Genomic DNA, 24,313 nt, shown 5'->3' on the forward strand with positions numbered 1-24,313 from the left:
CTGCAGTGTTGCCTTCTGGTAGTTCAATCCCCTCAGTTCTGACTACCTTCCCTCTCTTTGTTACCATCCGACTACACTTCTCCAGTCCGAACGACATTCCAATGTCATTGCTGTATAGCCTGGTGGTGTGGATCAGTGAATCGATGTCTCGTTCACTCTTGGCATACAGCTTGATGTCATCCATGTACAGGAGGTGGCTGACAACTGCTCCGTTCCGTAGTCGGTATCCGTAGCCAGTCTTGTTAATGATCTCACTGAGGGGGTTTAGGCCTATGCAGAACAGCAGTGGGGACAGAGCATCTCCTTGGTAGATCCCGCACTTGATGGTGACTTGTGCTATGGGCTTGGAGTTGGCCTCTAGTGTTGTACGCCACATCCCCATTGAGTTCCTGATGAAGGCTCTTAGGGTCCCATTGATCTTGTACAATTCTAGGCATTCCAGTATCCAGCTGTGGGGCATTGAGTCATAGGCCTTCTTGTAATCAATCCAGGCAGTGCACAGGTTGGTCAGTCTGGTCTTGCAGTCTCGGCTGATTGTTCTGTCTACCAGTAGCTGGTGTTTTGCGCCTCTGGTATTCTTGCCAATTCCTTTCTGTGTCCCGCTCATGTATTGACCCATGTGCCTGTTCATCTTAGCCGATATGATGCCTGACAGGAGCTTCCATGTAGTACTGAGGCAGGTTATTGGTCGGTAGTTGGAGGGGACCGCTCCCTTCTTGGGGTCCTTGGGGATCAGGACCGTCCGGCCTTCAATTAGCCATTCCGGGTGTCTCTCGTTAACTAGCAGCTGGTTCATTTGTGCTGCCAGACGCTCGTGGAGTGCAGTCAGCTTCTTCAGCCAGTAGGCGTGAACCATGTCGGGCCCTGTTGCTGTCCAACTCTTCATACTGGAGACCCTTTCTTGGATATCTGCCACTGTGATGGTTACTGGACCCTGTTCAGGGAGGTCGCTGTGGTCTGCCCTCAGATCCACTAGCCACTGAGCATTGCCGTTATGGGTTGCGTCCTTCTCCCATATGCTCTTCCAGTATTGCTCCGTCTCCAGCCTTGGTGGTGCTGTTCTCTTATTGTTCCCTTGCCACTGAGAGTACACCTTTGCTGGTTCTGTGGAGAACAGCTGGTTTATTCTCCTGCCTTCTATCTCTCTGGTGTACCTCCTCAAGCGGCTGGCCAAGGCTGTGAGTCTTTGCTTGGCAGTTTCCAAGGCCTCAGGTATGGACAGCTTGCTGTATTTCTTAGGCACCTTATTTGTCGCACCTTTCTGCAACTCCGTTAGTTGGCTAACCTCCCTCCGTGCTACTTTGATCTTGCCCTCTAGCCTCCTTCTTCATGGAGGGTACTGCCCCTTGTCGCTGTTCAACTTGTAGCCAAGCATCTCACTGATCACTGCTGCCGTATTGTAGATCAGCTTGTTAGTGTTGGTAATCGTGGTTGTAGGTATTGCCTGCATTAACATCATCTAGCAGACCTTCTGAGGGTACTTCACGTAATCTTGGTAACCGGCTACGGGGGATCCAGGTTTCAAGCTTGGCCATGATCCTATTTTTCAGGTCAGCTCCTCTTGCACTCAACGATCCTTCTCCTATCGCACTTGGGGCTATGTACCCAATCTCGGGTGGGGGTGATGATATCTCCCCCCTGACCTGGCGTCCTGACTCCTCCTTGCCGTAGCATTTGTGTTGTACCTCGTCAATCTCTAGCTGTGAGAGCAGTCCCTTCTTTCGAATGTTGGAACACTGAGCTACTAGTTGTTTCGCCGTCATTGTGGATGTTGGGTATCGAAGAATCCATAGGTCCCTCATCCTATTCATGTAGCCCCTTCCGCCGGGGTTACTTGCGTAGTAGCATTCCAACAACGCCCTGTTTTCGTCTCTTGCCCACCGATGCCTTCTTGTTCCAGTAGCCCACTTTTCGTCAGGGTGCCCTGGTTCCTCAACACCTGACGCGGACCTTGTTGATCCGGGCGACGTCCATGCCTTCATATTTATCTGTCTCGCTCATGTCTGCGGTAGGCTTGCTTAGCATAGGGGGTCTAGCCTTAGGACCCTTACTGGATACAGACGCCCCAGGCAGGAATCGAACTTGCGATCCTCTGTTCCTCTGTTCCAAAGGCGTGTAGTCTAACCACTACGCTATCCAGCTGCATATATATATATATATATATATATATATATATATATACACACACACACATTGGGTGAATGTGCAGTAGTAGCAGCAAGCAGGTGAATTCTGTACATTAATATGAATAGACATCTGACTAGTCCGGCATCTCCTGGTGTAGGTGTCCTGAAGCGGGGGGAGAGCAATCCTGCAGCAGCGCTCTGCTGTACAGATCACTCTCTGGAGAGCTTTTTGGTCCTTCACACCGCTGTTCCCAAACCACAATGTCATGTTCTGTGTGAGGATGCTCTCCACAGCGCCTGTATAGAAGATCCTGAGGATCTTTGGAGAGACCCTGAACTTCCTCAGTTGTCGTAGGTGATACAGGCGCTGCCTAGCCTTTTTGGTCTGGACCTGAATGTGGGCAGCCCATGTCAGGTCTGAGGAGATGTGGACACCAAGATACTTGAAGGACTGCACCCTCTCCACTGGAGCTCCATTGATGATAATGGGCTTGTAGTCTCTATGCTGACCCCTTCTGAAGTCCACCACCACCGATCAGCAAGCACTCCAGCGGGTGGTGAAAGAAGCTGGCAGAATTATTGGAACAAGTCTGCCAGAGATCAGTAACATCTTCCCCACTCGCTGTCTGAGGAGGGTGCACAGTATCCTGCGGGACCAACATCACCCTGCGCGCCACCTTTTCCATCTGCTGCCCTCAGGGAGAAGGTACAGGTCTATACAGGCCAGAACATCCAGACTGGCCAACAGCCTGTATCCACAGGCTGTGAGGCTCCTGAACTCTCTGCCCCCCTCTCACGGACAATAACCATATCCAACTTCTTAATAGCAATGAACTGGTCTGCATTGGTGCATCATATCTTTATTCTCTTCCCCCTCCTGCCCCCCCCCCCCCCCTCTTTCTTAAATAGATAACTATCATATCTGATATCATATCTCACAGTACAATAATATTGAATGGGTTGCATTGTTGTATTTTGTCATGTTTCTCAGGTCTTTGTCTGAATTTCTACGAACATTATTGCTAAGGATTGTCTTATTGCATTGGAGTCACACTGGGTTAAATATGTACACTTGGGTTTTAAGGGGTATTTATTATTTTCTTCTTTTTTTTGGGTTGTATGGAAGCCCCAAACGCAATTTCATTGTTCTTGACAATGACAATAAATAAATAAATACAAAAATACACCAGCTCCTTGATCTTGCTGACGTTCAGCTGGAGGTGGTTGTCCTGGCACCACGATGCCAGATTCTTCACTTCATCCATGTAGGCCGCCTCATCGTTGTTGGAGATGGCACCCAACACCACTGTGTCGTCAGCAAACTTCACAATGGTGTTGGAGCCATGGGTGGCCACACAGTCTGAAGTGTAGAGGGAGTAGAGCAGTGGCGAGAGGACACATCCCTGAGGTGCTCCTGTGTTGATGGTGATGCTGTTGGAGAAGCACCTGCCCACCCTCACCACCTGAGTTCATCCAGTGAGGAAGTCCAACACCCATGCACACAGACGGCTGTTAAGTCCCAGATCCCTCAGCTTTGTGAACAGTCTGCAGGGCACTATTGTGTTAAACGCTGAACTGTAATCAACAAACAGCATTCGCACATAGTTACCCTGTTTCTTGTCCACATGGCTGAGAGTGGTGTGTAGGACGTGGGCGATGGCATGTGAATGTGCAAGATGTATTTATGATCAACGTGTGCTTTTTGAGCAACATACAGTTCACTTATTTTGAGACAATCATGCACAAGCTCTAATGGGACACATAAAATGATGTGGTGGGCCACATTTGGCTCGCAGGCCTTGAGTTTGACACGCATCCTAAAACTTTCAAGGAGGATTCAAGGAGACTCCACCAGGAACTGTCAACACAAACATCTGAACCCTCTGAACAAAATCCTGCTCCTCACATACAAGGTCTTAAATAATCAGGCCCCATCTTCTCTTAATGACCTTGTAGTACCATATCACCCTATTAGAGCACTTCGCTCTCGCTCTGCAGGCCTACTTGTTGTTCCTAGAGTATTTAAAAGTAGAATGGGAGGCAGAGCCTTCAGTTTTCAGGCCCCTCTTCTTTGATACCCACATTGAGATATTTCTAATGTTCAGAGGGTTCTGATGTTCGATTAACTGAAGGCTTTTCAGGGAGTTTTTAGGACATCCTGATAATAATGAATTACAGTCGTCCAGCCTGGAAGTAATAAATGCATGAACTAGTTTTTCAGCGTCACTCTGAGACAGGATATTTCTAACTTTAGAGATGTTGCACAAATGGAAGAAAGCAGTCTTACATATTTGTTTAATATGTGCATTGAAGGACATGTCCTGGTCAAAAAGGACTCCAAGGTTCCTCACAGCGTTACTGGAGGCCAAGGTAATGCCATCCAGAGTAAGAATCTGCTTAGAGACCATATTTCTAAGATTTTCAGGGCCGAGTACAATAACCTCAGTTTGATCTGAATTAAGAAGCAGAAAGTTAGCGGCCATCCAGGTCTTTATGTCTTTAAGACATTCCTGCAGTTTAACTCATTGGTGTGTGTTATCTGGCTTCATGGACAGATAGAGCTGGGTGTCATCTGCATAGCAGTGTAAATGTATGCTATGTCTTCTAATGATGCTGCCTAAGGGAAGCATGTATAATGTAAACAGAATTGGTCCTAGCACTGAACCCTGTGGAACTCCATAATTAACCTCAGTGTGTGAAGAGGACTCTCCATTTACATGCACAAACTGGAGTCTATTAGATAGATATGATACAAACCACTGCAGTGCAGTACCTGTAATACCTACAGCATGTTCTAATCGCTCTAATAGGATATTATGGTCGACAGTATCGAACGCTGCACTGAGGTCTAGCAGGACAAGCACAGAGATGAGTCCACTGTCAGAGGCCATAAGAAGATCATTTGTAACCTTCACTAAAGCTGTTTCTGTGCTGTGCTGAGCTCTGAAACCTGACTGAAACTCTTCAAATAAACCTCTGCAGATGATCTGTTAGCTGTTTGACAACTACTCTTTCAATATGCAAGGTTATTAATCAGTTATTAAGTCATGTACTAACAGAGACTTGGAAGAGAGAGACGTAATGTTGAATAATCCACATTTCACTGTTTTACTCTTTGGTGCTGTTGATTTACTGTATTGTTCTGTCTTTGTGATTTTTTATGTAAAAGTTGTTTTTTGCTCTGATGGTGTTTTATGGGGGTTAACAGGAGGACAGAAGACTCCTGGTCCCAACTCTGCACATGTGTGGTCTGATTTGTTCACCCTTGGTTGTTTGGGTTCTTTACTCGCTCTCTCTGTTTTCTGGCACTGCTACAGGTTTTTCCCTTTTTGTAGACCACCTCTGACATGATCCTAAAAGTTAGTTCAGAGATGTGTGCTAGCACACGTGAGTGTGGACTTGTTGGATTCTTTCAGTTTGAAGCATCATTCTGGGATGACTGGGATCAAACACCAGCTTCGGTCAGAGCGAGGTGAGGACATGGAGCCTTTTGTTCATTGTTCCTGGCACCAGCTGTTTGCTTGTGTCGCTGCTGACGTCGTGTGCTGGTCCAGATGTGGCTGAGCCAGATGTTGTACATCAGGTGTTGGGATGAAGAGTGTGAAGAGGATCAGAGAGCAGGCTGAAGTGCAACGCCTGCTCGTACAGCAGGTTAACACACTCAGTGTCAGACACTTTCCACCTGGATGGATTAACACGTAACATCCACTCATTAGCGGCGATGGGCCGCGAACGCCGGCACTCTGCGTGTGAGAGCGATGACATTTCACAGGTTGTTTGGTTTGCATGTAGACCGCGTTTGATCTGACACGCCTGCACAGGTGGAGAGAAAGAACGGGGTTACACTTCCTCATTAAACATGACAGAGATCACAGAGAACACTTCAGACATGCTGCGCTGAGCCCATTATCACAGATCTGCAGCTACTCAGGCCTTCTGATGCAGGAAAACATGCGTTTCTCATATCGAACGCCTTCAACGTGTTTCAGTGGGAAATTAAGATGCTGTATGTGTTTCCGTTCCACATCAGAGCTAATCTCAGACATCTACATCCACGTCTGCTCCCACCATCTCACTCAGATGGATGAGGTGAGCACGAGCAGCTGCTGAAAATGCTGCAGTGTGGCAGCAGCTGGAGTCTCCCCTATGAATTTTATGGCCTGCAAGAGTAAAAGTTATAAAGATCCACAGATCCATCAATAAAATAAACTTCCATGAAGTTCGCTCCTTTCAACAAAAATATTAACCCTCCAAGATTAGTGCAGGTGAGTCTCTAATGAGTCCGCCTTCCCCTCAGGTGTCCGCTGTATCCTTCACTGCTGTTGGGAGTTGCTCACCTCAAACCGACATTTTCTCCTGTTGTCACACATCTGCTCGTCTCTTTCCTCTCCTGATTTCACAGGGACGAGCTGTCCATCGTCATAACTCAACAACAACAAGCGACCTGACGTTAACGTAAACGAAGGAAGCTGAACGTCTGCAGCTGATATCCGACCAGCTCAGAGTCTTTGTTTCCGCTCACACCGGTTTGTCCCTGGATTCAGACCTGAACATGTAAATAAGATGTGTGTGAGCGTGTGTGTGTGTGTGGAGGCATCCATCTCATCAATCTGTCACTCTGGAGACGTGTCAGTCTAAACAGAGCTCAGCCAATCACAGGGCAGGAGCAGGGGAGCAGGGGCTGGAGGTAAAGTCTCACCAATTTACCTGTTGGAGGTGTGTGAGGAACACACACACACACGCCCTCAGTGTGGTGTGTTGTGACGACATCACAGAGTAAATCAGCTGAATGAAAGCTTTGGAGATGAAGGCTGATGCAGAGTCTTCGTCCTCTTGATGATCGTCTCACTCGACTTCCTGCAGAAACGTCTTGAATCAGCTGATTTTAGGAAACGTCCAGGAACTGATGTGTTCGCATCACCTTTACTGAAGCAGTCGTGGCTCAGATTAATAAACAGTTATAAACAGCTAAACGCTAGTTTAGATCAGCGCGTTGAGTGGTGAGCCAGCCCGGGTTCGAGTCCCGGCCGGTCTCCCCCTCTCTCTATACCAGCTTCCTTCACTGATCTGTCTTTAAAAAAAAAAAAAATACAACTTACATTTCACAGTAAGTTTCTGTATATTTCATCTCTAACTCTGTGAAACAAACGTCAGTTTTATCCCAAGTAACAAACACACTGTGAGCTGTGCATTCACACAACTTGGATAAAAGGGAGGAAACGTCTGAATTTAGAGACTGGAGGGAACGATGGTTATTACGTTTAAATTTAGTTTTACTTTGATTTGAACTTTGGTTTTGCTCAGGCGGTAAAAACTACTCAGCAGGTGTGAGGATGGCTGGAGGCAGAAACAATGGGTGAATAAAATCTTCTATCCTTCTTCTTCCAGCAGTGGATCAGTGTCCATCCTTATTCTGCAACTTAGCCATAGAAAAGGGAAAATAACCAGTTATATCCAACTTAAAGATGAGCTCAAACACCTGAGGAGATGATCCTGCACACACTGGAGCCCATTTCAGTCACGCTGACTCCTGCTCACATCTTCAGCTGCTCCGTTCACTCCAGGTAATAACAATTAAAATTGATTATTTATTACATGAACAGCAATGCTTAGTCTGTCAGTCACACGGCCACTGTGACGTGTTAAACGTGTGGAAATAACTGTAAATATTTAAGCAGTCGTAACATTAGACAATCATAGAGGTACAACCTGGTACAGTCACTGGTTTGACGGGTCCAAACTAGCCAGAGGCCAAGTGGAATGTTTACGTTTTGTTTTGTTTTTTTTCTTCTCGTTTTTTTTCCTCCTCTCTTTTCCCCCTCTTGGTTTTATGCTGCTCACCCCTGTCCTTGGTTTCTTTCTTTATTCCTTTCACTGCCTCGATCACCTGCTTCGACACTCATCCACAAACATCCTTTATTTCGACACATACGCACCATGCGCTCAACGGCAGCACATTTACATCAGTCAGACAGCGCACACAGTCATATAAGATACACACACACACTTAAGCCAAGCCTACTCATATTAGTAACTATGCATACACAAAGTCAGACTCAGGGAGCATCTCGCCACACATTTTTTCTCTCTCTCCTTCTCTTTATTTATGAACAAGTGACGTATTCTCTCCACCTGGCTAAGCGACGCACACAGCATACATCCCTAGTTATACACAAACATCTATGGGTACACTGAGGTTCATTACATGGAATATAAATGGAGCTGGCTCCAGAGTAAAGAGGTTAAAAATATTTAACCAACTCAAAAAACTACAGGCAGATGTTGTCCTTTTACAAGAGACCCACAGACCTCCCTCCCACCTTCTTCCCTTTCAGAATGTCTATCCGAGTTAAAATCCTGGTTTACCTCTAATTTTCTAAAGCTCAAGGAGGATAAAACTGAGATCCTCCTTATTGGCACCAAATCCAACAGGCAAACCATTTCTCACTTACCATCGATAACTCCACAGTTTTCCCTTCTCCTCAGGTTAAGAGCCTTGGTGTCATCCTAGACAGTTCACTTTCTTATAAATCACACATCAGTAATCTCACCCGTTCTGCCTACTTCCATCTACGTAACATTAACAGATTGCTTCCTTCTCTTTCCACCCAGTCTACGTCCATTCTTGTACATAGTCTTGTTACCTCCCGTATTGACTACTGCAATTCTCTTCTGCATGGTCTCCCCCAAAAATCCCTCCATAAGCTTCAACTGGTTCAGAACTCTGCTGCTCGCATTATCACCAGAGCCCCTCCTACCAGCACATCACCTGTTCTTCAGGAACTTCACTGGCTCACAGTGAAATTCCGGATAATTTTCAAACTTCTTCTGCTCACCTTCAAGGCCATTCATAACCTCGCTCCTTCTTACCTTTCTGACCTGTTAACCACCACTTGTTCTGCCCGTTCACTTCGTTCTTCTTCTTCTGTCCAGCTTACTGTACCTTCCTTCCGCCTCACCACCGTGGGAAGCAGAGCTTTCAGCTGCTCTGCTCCCAGGCTGTGGAACTCTCTGCCCCCTGAAATAAGAAATATTGGTTCTCTCCCCCAGTTTAAATCCCAACTCAAAACTCATCTGTTCAAATCTGCATATTCACTGTGAATCCACTGTTTGTTCATTTTATCTTGTGCTTTATTTTATTGTTCTTATTCTGCCATTGTTTTACTAAGTGTTTTATCCTATTGTAAAGTGTCCTTGGGTGATTTGAAAGGTGCTCATAAATAAAATTTATTATTATTATTATTATTATTATTAGAGGTTCGAATGAACTTAAAACACCTGAGTTTCCTAATGTGTTCTCAGCTTGTTATAATTCTAGACAAAGGGGAGTAGCAATTTTAATACATAAAAATATTAATTTCACAGTACTCGATACAGTTATAGATCCAGAGGGCAGATTCTTAATCATTAAACTATCTATACGTGATAAAAAGCTATGTATTGCAAGTGTATATGGTCCAAATGTTGATGATCCCTCATTCTTTCACGGTTTTTTCAGTGCACTCTCTGAACACTTAGATGGCACACTTGTTCTTGGAGGCGACCTCAACCTTGGACTAAATGAAGACATGGATAGGCTCAATACAGCGGGAACTCAGCGTAACTGGCAGTCCACAAATATAATCAAACAGTATATGAGCGACTTTGGTCTTTGCGATGCATGGCGCTCCCTTCACCCCACCAGTAAGGAATATACTTTCTCACATGTCCATCACTCTTACTCTCGTCTGGATTATTTTTTGGTCAGCAGCTCACTGCTGAACGACATTTCAGACACTGAGATTCATCCTATAGCTGTCAGCGATCATGCTCCTGTATCTTTAACACTAATGCACAAGAATAATACCACGCCAAGAAAAAACTGGAGATTTAATATATCACTACTTAAAGATGAAGACTTTATTAAATATTTTAAAAAAGAGTGGACTTCATATTTGGACTATAATGACACTCCCGGAATATCTGCTTCTGTTCTATGGGAAGCAGGGAAAGCTGTGATGAGAGGTAAAATAATTTCTTTCTCATCACATAAAAAGAAAAAAGAAAACAAAAATATTCAGGAATTAGAAAAAAACATCAAATCACTAGAAGAAGCCTACGCGTCCCACCAAGATCAGGAAACATTGAACAAAATACGCAAAACAAAACTAGAATTAAATGAGATAATTGATAAAAAAAAAAAAAAATTCTTAGTACAAAGACTACGCCTACAAAATTATGAACATGGTAATAAATCCGGTCAATTTCTAGCAAACCAGCAAAAAATAAAAAAATAAAAAACAACTATATGTGCTGTTCAAGATCCATCTGGGAACACATTATATGAACCGATACAAATAAACAACATTTTCAGGGATTTCTATAAAACGTTGTATTCACCACAAATAAACCCATCTAAAAAAGAAATTGATCAGTTTTTGGACAACATAACTCTTCCAAAATTATTGGACACTCAAGCAATGGCACTGGATTCACCACTGACACCAGGTGAACTCCAGGAAGCCCTGATAAGTATGCCCAATAATAAGGCTCCAGGTCCAGACGGCTTTCCTGCAGAATTCTACAAAGAATTCTGGTCGATTCTAGCACCAGTTTTCTACAGAACGTTGTTGGAAATTAAAGAAAAGGGCAGACTTCCATCAAATATGAATTCTGCAAACATTAATCTCCTGCTAAAACCAGGCAAAGACCCTGTATATCCCTCAAGCTATCGTCCAATATCCCTTATAAACGTAGACCTTAAAATAATCTGCAAAGCTCTCTCAAAGAGACTGGAGAAAATAACCTCCTCTTAATTCATCCTGACCAAACTGGTTTCATAAAAGGTCGGCACTCATCAACAAATACACGTAGATTACTTAATTTGATAGACTACTCATACAGTAAAAACCTAGAAACTACAATATTCTCTTTAGACGCAGAAAAAGCATTCGACAGAGTTAACTGGAAATTTCTATTTGCAACTTTACACAAATTTGGTTTTGGATCTTCTTTCATAAACTGGTTAAAAATATTATATAATTCCCCAACAGCTTGTGTCAGAACAAATGACCAGACATCCTCCAGCTTCTGTCTCTTGAGGGGCACCAGGCAGGGATGCCCACTCTCCCCTTCACTGTTTGCAATTTTTATTGAACCACTAGCAGCAGCAATTAGACAGAATTCAGTAATTAAGGGCATAAAATGCAAGAATGTGGAACATAAAATCAGCCTTTATGCGGATGATGTGTTACTCTTTCTCCAAAATTCACAAACCAATATCTCTGGGGTGATTGAATTGATAAACTCTTTTGCAAGAATATCAGATTACTCAATTAACTGGTCAAAATCTACAGTTCTACCGATTAATTGCTCCCTCCATAATTCCTCTTCTACACCACTGCAATCGGGAAATATAAAATATTTAGGTATTAATGTTTCTCCCAAGCTTGCAGATCTAACTAAATTAAACCATATCCCACTTTTAAAGAAGGTAGAAGATGATCTGGCTAGATGGAAATGTCTACCCATATCACTCATGGGAAGGGTTGCCGCTATAAAAATGATGGTCTTACCAAAAATAAATTATTTATTCTCAATGATCCCAACTAAACCGCCACAAGATTGGTTCAGATCTCTAGATTCATGTATGTCCAAATTCCTTTGGAAAAATAAACCCCCACGTATAAGCTTAAAAACACTACAAAAGACCAAGGATAAAGGAGGACTAGAACTGCCTAACTTTCAGCACTACTTCTTAGCCAACAGGCTTCAGTTTATCTCAGGATGGCTAAAACACACCCTCTTAGATGAACCTTGGCTAGATGTAGAACAAGCACTCTGCAATAATCTAGAGATCTCAGACCTACCATTTATCAGCTCAAACATCCAACGACATGAATGCTTTAAAAGCATCAACATCAGCTCTTCTCTGACAGCATGGTGGGAGTTTCTAAAATTGACAGCGTCTTCATTAATCCCATGCAAACGTACACCTATCTGGAACAACCCTGACATATTACAAAACAATAATATGATAAACTTTTCAGATTGGAGTGGTAAAGGAATCAAATATTTAGAACATATACTAGAAGGAACAGAATTTATTTCATTTGACAGACTAGTTACACAATATGGGATCAACAAGAAAAGATTTTTAGAATATCAACAAATTAAATCCATAGTAAAAAAGAAATTTAAACCGGGTCAAGTTGAACTACAAACACCACCAAGTGTGGTTCAATTTCTTACTCTTAAACCCCCCAAATTACTATCCAAAATATACAGAATGCTTTCTAAAACGGATGAATCAATATCACTTCCTATTGCAAAATGGGAAGCGGATTTATCAGTTAACTTAGACCTAAACTTCTGGTCTCAGATTTGCTTAAAAACCTTTCATCTAATTAGAAATCCCAGTCTTCAATTAATTCAATACAAAATACTTCATAGAGTGCACTATACAGGTCATCGGATGTTCAAGATGGGCTTTACGTCTACCAACAACTGCTCACACTGCCAAACCAATTCACCGGACAATTATATCCACGCTCTTTGGTTCTGTCCACCAGTTCAGAAGTTTTGGCGCGAGATATGTGAAGACTTATCGAAGTGTCTGAAATGTAACATTCCAACTTCCCCCTTAGTGTGTTTGTTGGGCAGCTTAGATAATGTCACTTCAGAAAAGAATTTCGCCCATATGGTTTTCACTGCCCTATGCATAGCCAAGAAAACAGTCCTCATGAACTGGAAAAATAAAAATAATCTTAATTCTAACCAATATAGAAATTATCTATTAGATTACATTAGTCTTGATACAGCCTCTGCCACCACATCAGATCAATTGCTCTGGGCTCCTTTGATCAGCTCCATCACCTAGTGGGGGTGGGGGGTCATAGTTTGGTCCCGCCTTCAATGTTGTGATTGGTGTGGGGGTAGGGACAGGCTTAGGGCGTCGGGGGGTTCCCCAGGAGGCATTTTCCTGGGGGGGCTCAACCCGGGGTAGCGGTCATGTCCGGTTAGGGGCTCTGTTGGCTCTCAGGTGACTGTTTCCTCGCGGCTGCGTGCAGCGGGACTAGGGGAGGGTCTGTGCTGACGGACGTGGGTTACTGACCTGGTAGCCTGGCTGCCCCTGGGTGGGTCCGGGATGGGCGTGAGGTTCTGGGGGCGCTCTGTCTCTGGGCTGGGGCCCGGGCCGGGCCTTGGGGCTTGGGTCCTGGTTGGTGTGTTGCCAGGGTTGTGGGCGGGTGGGTGCATGGGGGCCCAGCCCTGGAGCAGGGTGCCGCCGGTGCATCGAGCCACCTGGGGGGCTCTTCAACTGGTGGGGAAGATTGTCACATCTTGCAGGAGCTTTCCTCTCCTCAGGGGCTCTCTCTACAGGAGGGGGAGATACAGGAGAGGTGGAGGTAGATCTCAGCCTGGGTGTTTATTGTCTTATGTAGTCTGGAAGAAGAGTGGATGGTGGGGTGGGTGCAGTTTTCTCTGTGGTGGGGTTGGGTGGACTGTCCTGGGCTCTGTGGGGCCGGGAGGCGCTGCTGCGCTGGGCCCCGGTCTGGATGGGCCTGGGCCACCTTTCCCTGGTGGGTCGCGGAGTATGGGGTGCCTACTGGGGCGACCGTGGCTCAGGGGGTTGGGAAGCGTATCTGTAACCGGAAGGTCGCCGGTTCGATCCCCGGGCTCTCTGTCCTGGTCGTTGTGTCCCTGGGCAAGACACTTTACCCTACTTGCCTACTGGTGTTGCCAGAGGGGCCGATGGCGCGATATGGCAGCCTCGCTTCTGTCAGTCTGCCCCAGGGCAGCTGTGGCTACAACCGTAGCTTGCCTCCACCAGTGTGTGAATGTGAGAGTGAATGAATAGTGGCATTGTAAAGCGCTTTGGGTGCCTTGAAAAGCGCTATATAAATCCAATCCATTATTATTATTATTATTACTGGGGTCAGCGGGGGAGCTGGCCCCAGGGAGGGGTCACTTGCCCCTCCCTTCCTTCCCTCCCCATCTCCAGCTGCCTCCCTCTTCCCGCTCCACCACAACCACCCACACATGCAGGACCTTGGAGTAGGGGTATGTCACCAGGGTGCAGAGGAGGCCACCCCCCCCACCCCACCCCCCCACCCCCCCACCCCCCGTCCCCTTCTGGCTGCCTCTGCCTCAATTTTATCCCACAACTTAGACATTCACATTACTCACATTCTCATTACACATACATATAGGATCTTGGGGGTGGGCACGATACACGGAATCCAAAGTACCATCAGGGTGTACACCCCACCCCTGGCATCGTTGCCCACCTCTCAATTTTAAATACACGTAGACATTGAGGGCTAGCAGGAGGGACCATGCGCTTACCTGCTGCTCCTTGGCAGGTAGCTCCATGCCCTCCTGGGTTTTAAATGCACCTTAGAACACACATGCATCAACATTACAATGAGCGGGTGGAGGGAGGTTTGGAGTCTTCTCTCACCCCCATTCTCTGCGACCTGCTGGAGCGGGGGGGCTAGGAGGAGGAGTTGGCCGTCCGACTGCGGTCTGGAGTGTGGGGCCTCCCTGTTGCTGCGGAGTCGGGGCGGTCTGCCTCCCCCCACTGCAGGGAAAAGGGTAACACCACCTGGGTCTGGGTGCAGTTCCCCCCTCCAGGGGCAAGGGTACCTAGACCCGGGGCTTAGAGTACGCTTGGGGAGTGTGATCGTGTGTACAGCGTCTCTTTATGTCTGTCTCCACGTTGGTTGAGTGTGGAGTAAGTGCATATGAGAGCATGAGGGTGGGAATGGATGTTTGTATCTGTGTGTGCCTGTATGTCTGTGTCTATATGTCAGGTTGGGTGTCAGGCGCCACCTCTCTGGGGACATCTCAGGCCCTCCAAGGTATGGAGGCCTATCTCCCCCTACCACCACTTCCCCTGCCAGTGGCGGACTCCCTCAGACATCGGTGCGTTGGTGGTTCTTTGTGTCCGGGGGTGGGCGTCCAGGTACACACCGGCTCACTCCTTGGCGGCCGCTTGTCGGGGCCTGGAGCCTGGGGCTCGCTCGGGCCACTTCGGAGGTGGGGTGCCCCCGGCCTCTCTGCCTGGGGCTCGGTCACTCTGGCACGGCTGGCTGCCGGCGGAGCTCACGGGCGCGTCACTGCAACTCCCCCTGGCTTCTGCTCCGCGGCTGCTGAGTGAGCCCTCATCTGGGACTCTCCTCAGCTCTTTCTGGGACAGTGGCGCGGCTGCCCCTCTGTTGGTCTTCCTTGGTTTCTTGTGTTCTGGGGGCCTCTGGATGTCTGGGGTTTTGATCTCCTCCATACCTGCTTCATGCCCTGGAGGACGGGGCTGTGGCCCCCCCACACCCTCTAGCAGATCATTACATGAAGGAACCTTTAAAAAACAAAAAACAAGCGCGTCCATGCTCACAGGTGTACACACGGGTGATCACACCCACAAACTACACCCTTTTTGGCTCCTACCTCAAAGCACACTGTGTTCTGTTGATCTTATGTGCTGCACAATAATGTTTAATATTTAGTATTTACTGTCATATTCCCATATATCATTGTGATGTTGTTTATTCTATTACTCTTGTTCTCTTCTGCTTGCTTTCTTTTTTCTTTCTCAGCAGGTGACCCAGGTGATTGATATATGCATTTTTTTCTCTTTTTTTCTTCTTTTTTTTTCTTTTTCTGCTCATTCTGTTAGTTTTTGGTTTTTGCCCTTCTCCCCCGTCCCTCTTCTCAGTTGTTTCTCTTTCCCTCTTTCTTTCTCCCCTTCTTTCCCCCAGTCAAGTCTGTCCCATATTCAGTAAGTGAAAATAAAATAAACAATAAAAGGTGAATCAAATGGACCATTATGGCAAGGCTGGGATGGTCAATTTGGTAAAGTAAATCCATTGGGCATCTTTCTTTGCCTTTAGACAACAATTCTGATGCAAAAGAGCCAAACGGGACAGGCGGAAAAAAAAAAAAAAAAAAAAAAAAGCCAGAGGCCAAGTGCAAATTCTCTTAAAAACCAGCTCTTTATTCAGAGTCACTTTAGGACTAAAGCACTGTCTGTTGGAACCAGAGGTTGCAGGATGTTTCTTCATAAAAACATAAATTAAGATGGATGGATGGATGCATGGATGGATGGATGGATGGATGGATGGATGGATGGATGGATGGATGGATGGATGGATGGATGGATGGATGGATGATTGGATGGATGGATGATGGATGCATGGATGCATGGATGGATGGATGATGGATGGATGGATGATGGATGATGGATGACGGATGATGGATGATGGATGCATGGATGGATGGATGGATGGATGCATGGATGGATGCATGGATGGATGCATGGATGGATGGATGGATGGATGCATGGATGGATGCATGGATGGATGCATGGATGGATGGATGCATGGATGGATGATGGATGGATGCATGGATGGATGGATGGATGATGGATGCATGGATGGATGCATGGATGGATGATGGATGATGGATGCATGGATGGATCTGTGCTCTGAGCTGTGAATGGGAGCTCTTACAGGGAAAAGATGAAATAAGAAGAAGCTGTTGTCGCTGTGCAGCAATAAGATGTTCAAACAGAGCGGAGAGTTCAACATTTCCCCGAAATAAAAGCAGACAGTGTGAAATGACGCTGAGACGACATCCAGGGTTTTATTACAGTTTCTTCTTCTGCTCCTTCATTTAAAGGCTCGCCGTTACTGTTAATCATAAAATATAATACTATAATAAAATGAACTTCATTATCACGTTAATAACAGAGATTCATCTGAATCTGCAAGTTAAACAGGACACCAACAAATTGTGTTATCATTTTCACAAAACAATTATTTTCATCACAAAACATGAAAATGCTGATAATAATCTTATTATAGGAGAAAATTTTTAAGTTCTTTATCACAGCAATGATGGAAAACTCAACATTTACCTAATTTACCTGCAGTCTTTATTTATCAGGTTTATTTTTATGTTTACCTGAACTCTTCATCATTTATTTATGGAGCCAGGTGTGTCACAGTCATGTATACATCTTCTATTAAAGCGTGTTCACGGTCAGTCAGAGGAGCTGTTCTAGGAGCAGGTTATTATTTATGATTTGTATTTAAAGACAACTCTTTTGAAGAGTGAAGTCAGATTTCTGCTGGTGAAAGTGGAGCTGCAGTAAAATTCAGTGAAGTGTAGAAAAAGTTTTATCTCAGTTTTTGGGTATAACTGAGTCAGCCTGTGTATACCTGTGTATTTGGAGAAAGAGTTCAACATTCAAACTGGTCTGAAAACAATGCAGTCTGGGTAATATTCACGATATGTTTCCCATGACACACTTTCAATAACTCTGGGAGTTATTAGCCCCAAACAACAGAACGTGATCACGTTTTCAGAGTTGAGGTGTCTGTAGATGCTTGCTTCATAGACTTAGACTTTATTTAATCCCACACTGGAGAAATTCACTTCCTGTTCTGGTCTTTAAAGTGTGAAGTCCATAAACATTCAGACTAGCTGCTCCCTGACAAAGCAAACTGAGGTACGCACATTTCTTGGTGCGCCACCTTGTGGTGGTAGAGGCACATTGTGGTGGTAGAGCGCTTTGAGGGTCTCGAAAAGTGCTTTATAAATCCAATCCAATCCATTATTACATAATAGAAGCCACTAGTAGAAAATGTACACATGTGTATTTTAACTCAAGAAATAGCAAATTAATATTCAACCAGGAGGATTTCAAATGAAAAGAGGACCGAGAACCCTTCCCTGAGGAACGTCATCTTCACAGAAACCCGTCCAAAACACCAGCAGCCAGTAAGATCCTGTAATCCTACACCTGAGCAGGATTAGAGCTGGGTTTATCCTCACAGTGTGTGTGTGTGTGTGTGTGTGTGTGTGTGTGTGTGTGTGTGTGTGTGTGTGTGTGTGTGTGTGTGTGTGTGTGTGTGTGTGTGTGTTATCAGGATATTTTCTCTGTGTTGCTGGGTGGATTAGAAGCTGAATTCCTGAGAACTTTCAGAGTGTGTTCATGTTTGTCTACATTGGTTTATCCTCAGTGTGTGTGTGTGTGGGTGTGGGTGTGTTATAGCTTCATCCCATAGCTGCTGCCTCGTTGCATTTAACCCTTGTGTGGTGTTCATATTTTTGTTACTCAGCCAGTGTTCATGGGTCTGGTGGACCCGCTAGAGTTTTGGCTTTCCAAATTAACACTATCAAACAATTTTATGTTAAATTACTCAACAGATGTTTACTTCATCCCAATTACAAGCCATATGAACAGCAAACATGGTTAATTTTTTCCCTTTCCCTTTGTTAGATCACATTTATGAATTAATGTGCTTCTCGTTTTTTGTTTTTGTTTTTTATAAAATGTTATAAAAAAATAAATCAGCTATAATCAAGTGGAGTGAGTGGAAAGACACAACACATTTACACGTGAAGCAATATGTTTCACAACTAAATGGGATCAGCTGCTCATCAATGGTGACATTAGGCCCAGGGTTGTAAAACAGGGGGAGGTGGTGCACACACTTATCCCACACTGTCCTGATGGCAGCTAGCTTGTCTCTCTGCCGTCGAGCTGGTCTGTCGTCTTGGTTATCAAAACGGATAATCCTGGAAATTTTGTGGAAGTTTTCCAGAGACACTGATGCACGGAAAGGTTCGTGCCGGTTTCTGAATCCCACAGGGATTCTGTGGGTTCCCCTTTGGACCTGAAAACTCCTGCAAGGATAAGAACCCCAAAGTAGGCCTTTGGGGTTCTTAGATAAATTTGGTCCATCTCCTTCCACCTCTCTCCAAAAACACACCTTCCTTCTAGATTACTGCAATCCAGAATAATTTTCTGGATGGAATCTGGGATGAAAAGCTCAAATGAAGACTTGATGTCCTGCACATGAGTAACTTCAGCCGTGTTGGCCCTGGCTTATCACAGTAACAGCTCTGCAGGGTGGCTCATTTCTTGGGCAAGAAGACCATTCAATTTCACCAGTTATTGCAACCCGTTCTCACTCCCAAAGCGTAACATTTTACGCTAGGTGACAAATCGTCACCATATTACGTTTTCGGCTACCCACCACGTTCCTAAATGACGACCTCGGAAAAAGAGGAAATATGAGAACCGTCTGGACTGAACCTACACATGTTCGCTCTTATTCTTCAAATCGCTTAGAAACACGCTATTTAACATCATTAAAGTCCTGGATAAGGTCAGGAATAAGGTTATGGTCAGGGCTAGGGATAAGGTTAGGTTTAGGGCTGGAATACAGGGCTGGAACGTCTACTCCCGCGGGAGCGTCATTGCACTGGATTCCAGCCATAACCCGCCGCGTACCATACGAACGCCGAAGGTCTCCTTTTGCGTTCCTCAGGAACGCCGCGGGACGTGACAAAACGTCGACATGTTACGCCTCGGGAGTGAGAACGCTCTGGTTATTGACATCCATATTTCTTCACTTGCTGTCTGGTGGGCTTGTTCTGGTCCTGGAGCTGGCAGCAGATGGGGTACTCGTCTTTGTTTTGTTACTAAATGGTGCTCAACCTCATCCTCTTCTTCAAAGTCACTGTCAGACTCTGAATTTTCAGAAATGTGAAATATTCTGAAACCTCTTTGTCAACATCATCATCCGAAGCCCCTCTCTCTTCCAAAATCAATTGGATGGCCCTCGCAGCAGATAATCTTTTGCCATCTTGATCAGTTGTGATAAAGAACCACACTGGCAAAGTCTTATTTATAGTATTATGCCCCTAATTTGCAGGAGGGACAGGGTATGAGAAAATAAAATTTGGATCCCTCAAGAAAGAGGGTAAAATGTGTGGGAATGTCAGAGCAGACGGTGTTGATAGTTGAATTTTCAACAATGCTGCAACTTTGTGCGGAGCAGGAGGGGAAGAAAACACTATCAGCAGCACCAGAAAGGAGGAAGACAGAGTGTGGGAACACAGGACCTACACTTTCAACACTTTTATTAGACCTGGGTCCAGTGGACCCGAACACCTTGTATGTAATGTAAATGCGTGGGGGGAGTTACAGTATGAGGTCATTGAAAATTTGTTCAGATTTATGTTCTTCACAGAAAATAAGCCAAAGCCAATGAATTTCAGGTTGAAAAAATAATTAATTGTTTAATTTTTCTTTTGAAAAAAACTGAAAACGGGTCTCACAGACCCGAACACCATACAAGGGTTAAACGAGTGTTGCAATCCCCATTATATTTGAGTTATAGGTCAGAAATGAAGCTCGGCAGTAGAGCGGTCACGGCTTGAGCATGACCTCAGAGTTCACAGATGAAAAAAAGCATGACAAAAATGACCAAATCTTCCACGCTGGATTTACCCACAATCCTTTGCCATTACTAGTGCAGGGTGACATGTGAGACAGTAGGTTGGATTCGCCCTGAATTCTTTTAACCAAGTTACAGCTGCACACAACTTCCAAACTAACTGCAAGAAATAAAGCTTCGTCAGATTCAGACAGATGTTTCAGGATGAGAGCCAGAGAAACGACCTTTGACCTCTGACCTTGTGTTTATCTGCCACACCCAGAAACAAACTTCAGCCCTGTGTGTGGAGAAAAATTCAGCCTGAGCAAACCTCTGTGTCTGCTCTTCACTTTCATTAGTGCAGAGCCTCTTCACTTCACAGCTGCTAAACGACTCGTTGACCTCCGCAGCTCAGCTGCTGCTCCCTGATTGGCTGCATCTGACCTCACCGTGCCATCCTGAGAAGAGGAGGTTTTCCCGTGATTGGCTGGGAAGCAGGAAGCAGAGACTGAATGCATTAGTGTCATTAAAAGCCAAACAGTGAGCGCGAAGGCAGCGTTAGGAGACGTTAACAGTGTCTGCCGTTAATATGACACTTCATTATCACAGCGAGGACGCGAGAGTCAGCGGGGACCGAAGAAGAGGAAACAAAGAATGTGAAGAAGAAGAGGGAGAGGGAAACAAACACAGAGAGACCAAGTACATGAAGAAAAACCTGATGACAAGGATGAAGAACGAACAAAGCATAAGAATAAGGAAGAGCAAGAAAATATGATTAGGCAGAAGGAAACAAGACAGAAGAAGAGGAAGGAGGCAAAAGAGAAGCTGTCTGAGCTCTCACTGGATAAGCCCAGGCAGGACAGAGGGTCAGCATCCAATCAGAGCTCAGGGGTCGTTGTCTGGTTTTCGAGGCAAAGAGAAAAAAGTTAACGAGAAAAAGAACTTTACGGGGAGGGGGCGGTGTTCAGTGATGGCTGACCTTTGTGACCTCGCCTGTCTCCAACTGTTCTGCTTCAGCAATTACCATGGTAATAACGCATCATCACCATCATCGTCGCAGCCTGGCAACAGGAAACAGTCGCAGAGACGCTCAGATGAGCTAATTTATTCGGCTCTTTGTGTGTTTTAACCAATTATCAGCCAGCAGGCGCACGCACACGGACAGGAAGTGACACGTGGAGGAAAATGCTCCGAAACAAACAGACTAAAGTCGGATTTAGCTCCACCCGCCCTTTCCTCAGGATTCATTAGTGTTGTTTTCAGAAACTGTCAGAAACCTGCAGTGAAGTTTGAGCTGTACAAAGTACTGCAGTACAACTACAACGGTGGAGGCGGAGACGTGCTGCTGCTCGCTCAGCCTGAGCCTGATGTTCTCGGTCACGTGGCGTGCAGACTGTTTCCACCGTCCTCGAACGTTTCCCTCTTTTTTCCACCGGTTTGATTCCGTCAGCTTCATCGGCGCTCTGTCACACAGACGGCTGTAATTGGTTCCTGATAGCATCGTGCTTTTATCGCAGCACATGTTCAGTGATATTCTTGTCTGTAGACCAGAGCTGGACTGCTCCCTAATTAATTAATCAGAAGTGTTCCAATTAAAGCCTGTTTGTCTGTAATTAGTTTAATTATGAGGCTCGGCTCAGGCCCGCGAGCAGATCTGACTGTAACCTCCTGATGGGCTTTGGTTTCATCCTCTCGCCTATCTGAGAGGTTTTTTCAGTGAGACACTCACAGAAATGTCCTGCAGAGCTGAGTTTCGGTGCGTGCAGACTCCATTCAGGCCTCATCTAGCACAAGTCACATGACCCTCACCTGAGTGACGGCTCACAGAGATTCTCGTCTCCAGTAAAAGCTGATTTCATTTATACGCACACCCACTCTGAGCGCACGCAGCACTGAACAGTTTTCAGTGAGCGGTTGCACGGCGGTAGTGCACCTGCATCACACGATCTACCCATGCTCGGCCTAATTTAGCCACTTTCAGCCACGTGCAGGACTCGTCACAGCATCTGAGCCTGAACCAGGCGGCACACGCTCAGATTTAAAACCACGCCCCCTGTTTGACCTGAGCGAAACAGCAGATCACCTTAGAGTCGTTTACCCCTTTGGTTCCTGGTTCTCAGGAGTAATAATCACCGACAGAGCTCTGTGTTTCCTGGGACGATAACAGCTTCCTGTTGTCACTGCGTGCTTTTCTGTGAAGGCTCGTTTTTCACACACGAGTTTTGATCTCACGTTTCTTTGTCGTCGTCCTTCCACCTTTCTCAGCTTTCACGTCAATGATCTCCTGTTTTATTTTTTTGAGTGTTTTGGTTTTATTTCCTGTTGGTTGCTCCATTATCAACTAACTTATCCTTCGCCTCCAGCTCAATCATCCAGTCTGAATCGTTCCCCGGGAGGTTTGTTTGCTGCCTTTGATTTATTGATTTATTATTGTTATTGTTGTTATTTGTTTGTTTCCTGCAGATTTCTGTTTTTACTGAACGTGTAGTCGTGCACAAATCTTCATTTCTGCGCTTTAATTCACTGAAGGAATGAACATGAACGCAAGATAAAAACTGTCCAAGTTGACTCACTAATAGAAGAAAATCCTGCACTCGGTTTGTGCTTCTATTTGCCTCAAACATCAGTTTCACCTTCAAACTGATTCAATGAAACCGCTCCTCTCTTTCTGAGTTCTCAGTCGTGTTGGTGGATTTATCATCATCTTATTATTTTGTTTATTTGGTTTTTATGAGAACAATAAATAACAAACATTTTATTTGAAACAGATATAAATGGAGTGGATAATGAGAAGAAGCTTTGAATTTTTACTCTTCATTTGATTATTTACAGGCTGGGAACAGCTTTCAGTGCAGTCCTGTTTTATTTAAGAAAAACATTTTTGACAGAAAAATCATTTCTACTTTTTTATTTTTAAACAGCTTGTTTTGTGTCTCTGATTTCTTTCTCCCAATGAAATAAAATCCAGTCACACTTTAATGGATCTGTTTAGAATTTATTATTTTAATTCTTTTGACTTCTTCACTTGTTTGCTTTGGGATTTTAAATGAACAGTTATTATTATTACGAGTGTCAGTGTGAGGGCAGAGGAGTGTGCAGTGGAGTGGAGGTATGTTCCTGTTACAAACCACAGCAAACTGCAAACAAAGAGCCTGCTGCTGTGTGAGTGTACCGAGTCTCTGAGGAGGGGGTGGGGGGGACAGAGGGGAGATGTGAGAGAAGAAGAAATGGAGGAAGAGAAGTCTTTTTTTCCTCTAAAGTGTGAGAGCACCGAGCCAGAGGCACAACAGGCCCGGAGCTCCCCCTGGTGGTCAGTAACAGAACTACACTGCAGCGGATACTTTTGTACGGCACCAACGAAGAAGATAAATCTGACCGTCCCAGCGTTAATCCATCAGTGAGTTGAACTTAAAGGTCTTTAAAGAGGTTTTGTTCTAAAATTTTCAGTTAAACTTAAAGAAATTCCAACCGATGGATCCACTAGGGGAGCGTTTTTATCAATTCTTTTCTTAAAAATATTTCACGATTTCATTCATGAGTCCTGCTCTCACATATCACCACCACCACTGAACTTTATTCTGGGTATTTCAACCATCTAAAGGCTGAGGTAGCACAAGATTCAACATGCAACAAGCAAAATCATTAAGTTATCTCCAAACTGTCCCATCAGTCAGAAACACCATGATCTGCATTTGTAGAAATTGTGTCCACTGTGAAACCTGTCGACCTCGGCTCTTGTTGTGACGTCAACGTTTCTGTATCGTAACAATCGGCCCGTGTTTTAAATACAGTTTAAAGGTCTTCTGTTGGTGGTGACTGAAGCCGTTTAAACAAACTGAACTTCCTATTAAAAACAAACGTGTGAATAAAAGAGTCCAATCGTGTTTCTCAGCCCGGCTTCCCCTCTGTCCCTGTCTCCACGTCCCCCGTCCCTCCCCCTCTGTCTTTCTGCTCTCAGTAAAATGACATTTAGAGCAGCAGGGT

Source organism: Copadichromis virginalis, linkage group LG8 (assembly GCF_057382275.1).
Source record: "Copadichromis virginalis isolate Kocher_CV1m ecotype Utaka linkage group LG8, C_Virginalis_male_GT1.1, whole genome shotgun sequence".
NCBI classification, from domain to species: domain Eukaryota; kingdom Metazoa; phylum Chordata; class Actinopteri; order Cichliformes; family Cichlidae; genus Copadichromis; species Copadichromis virginalis.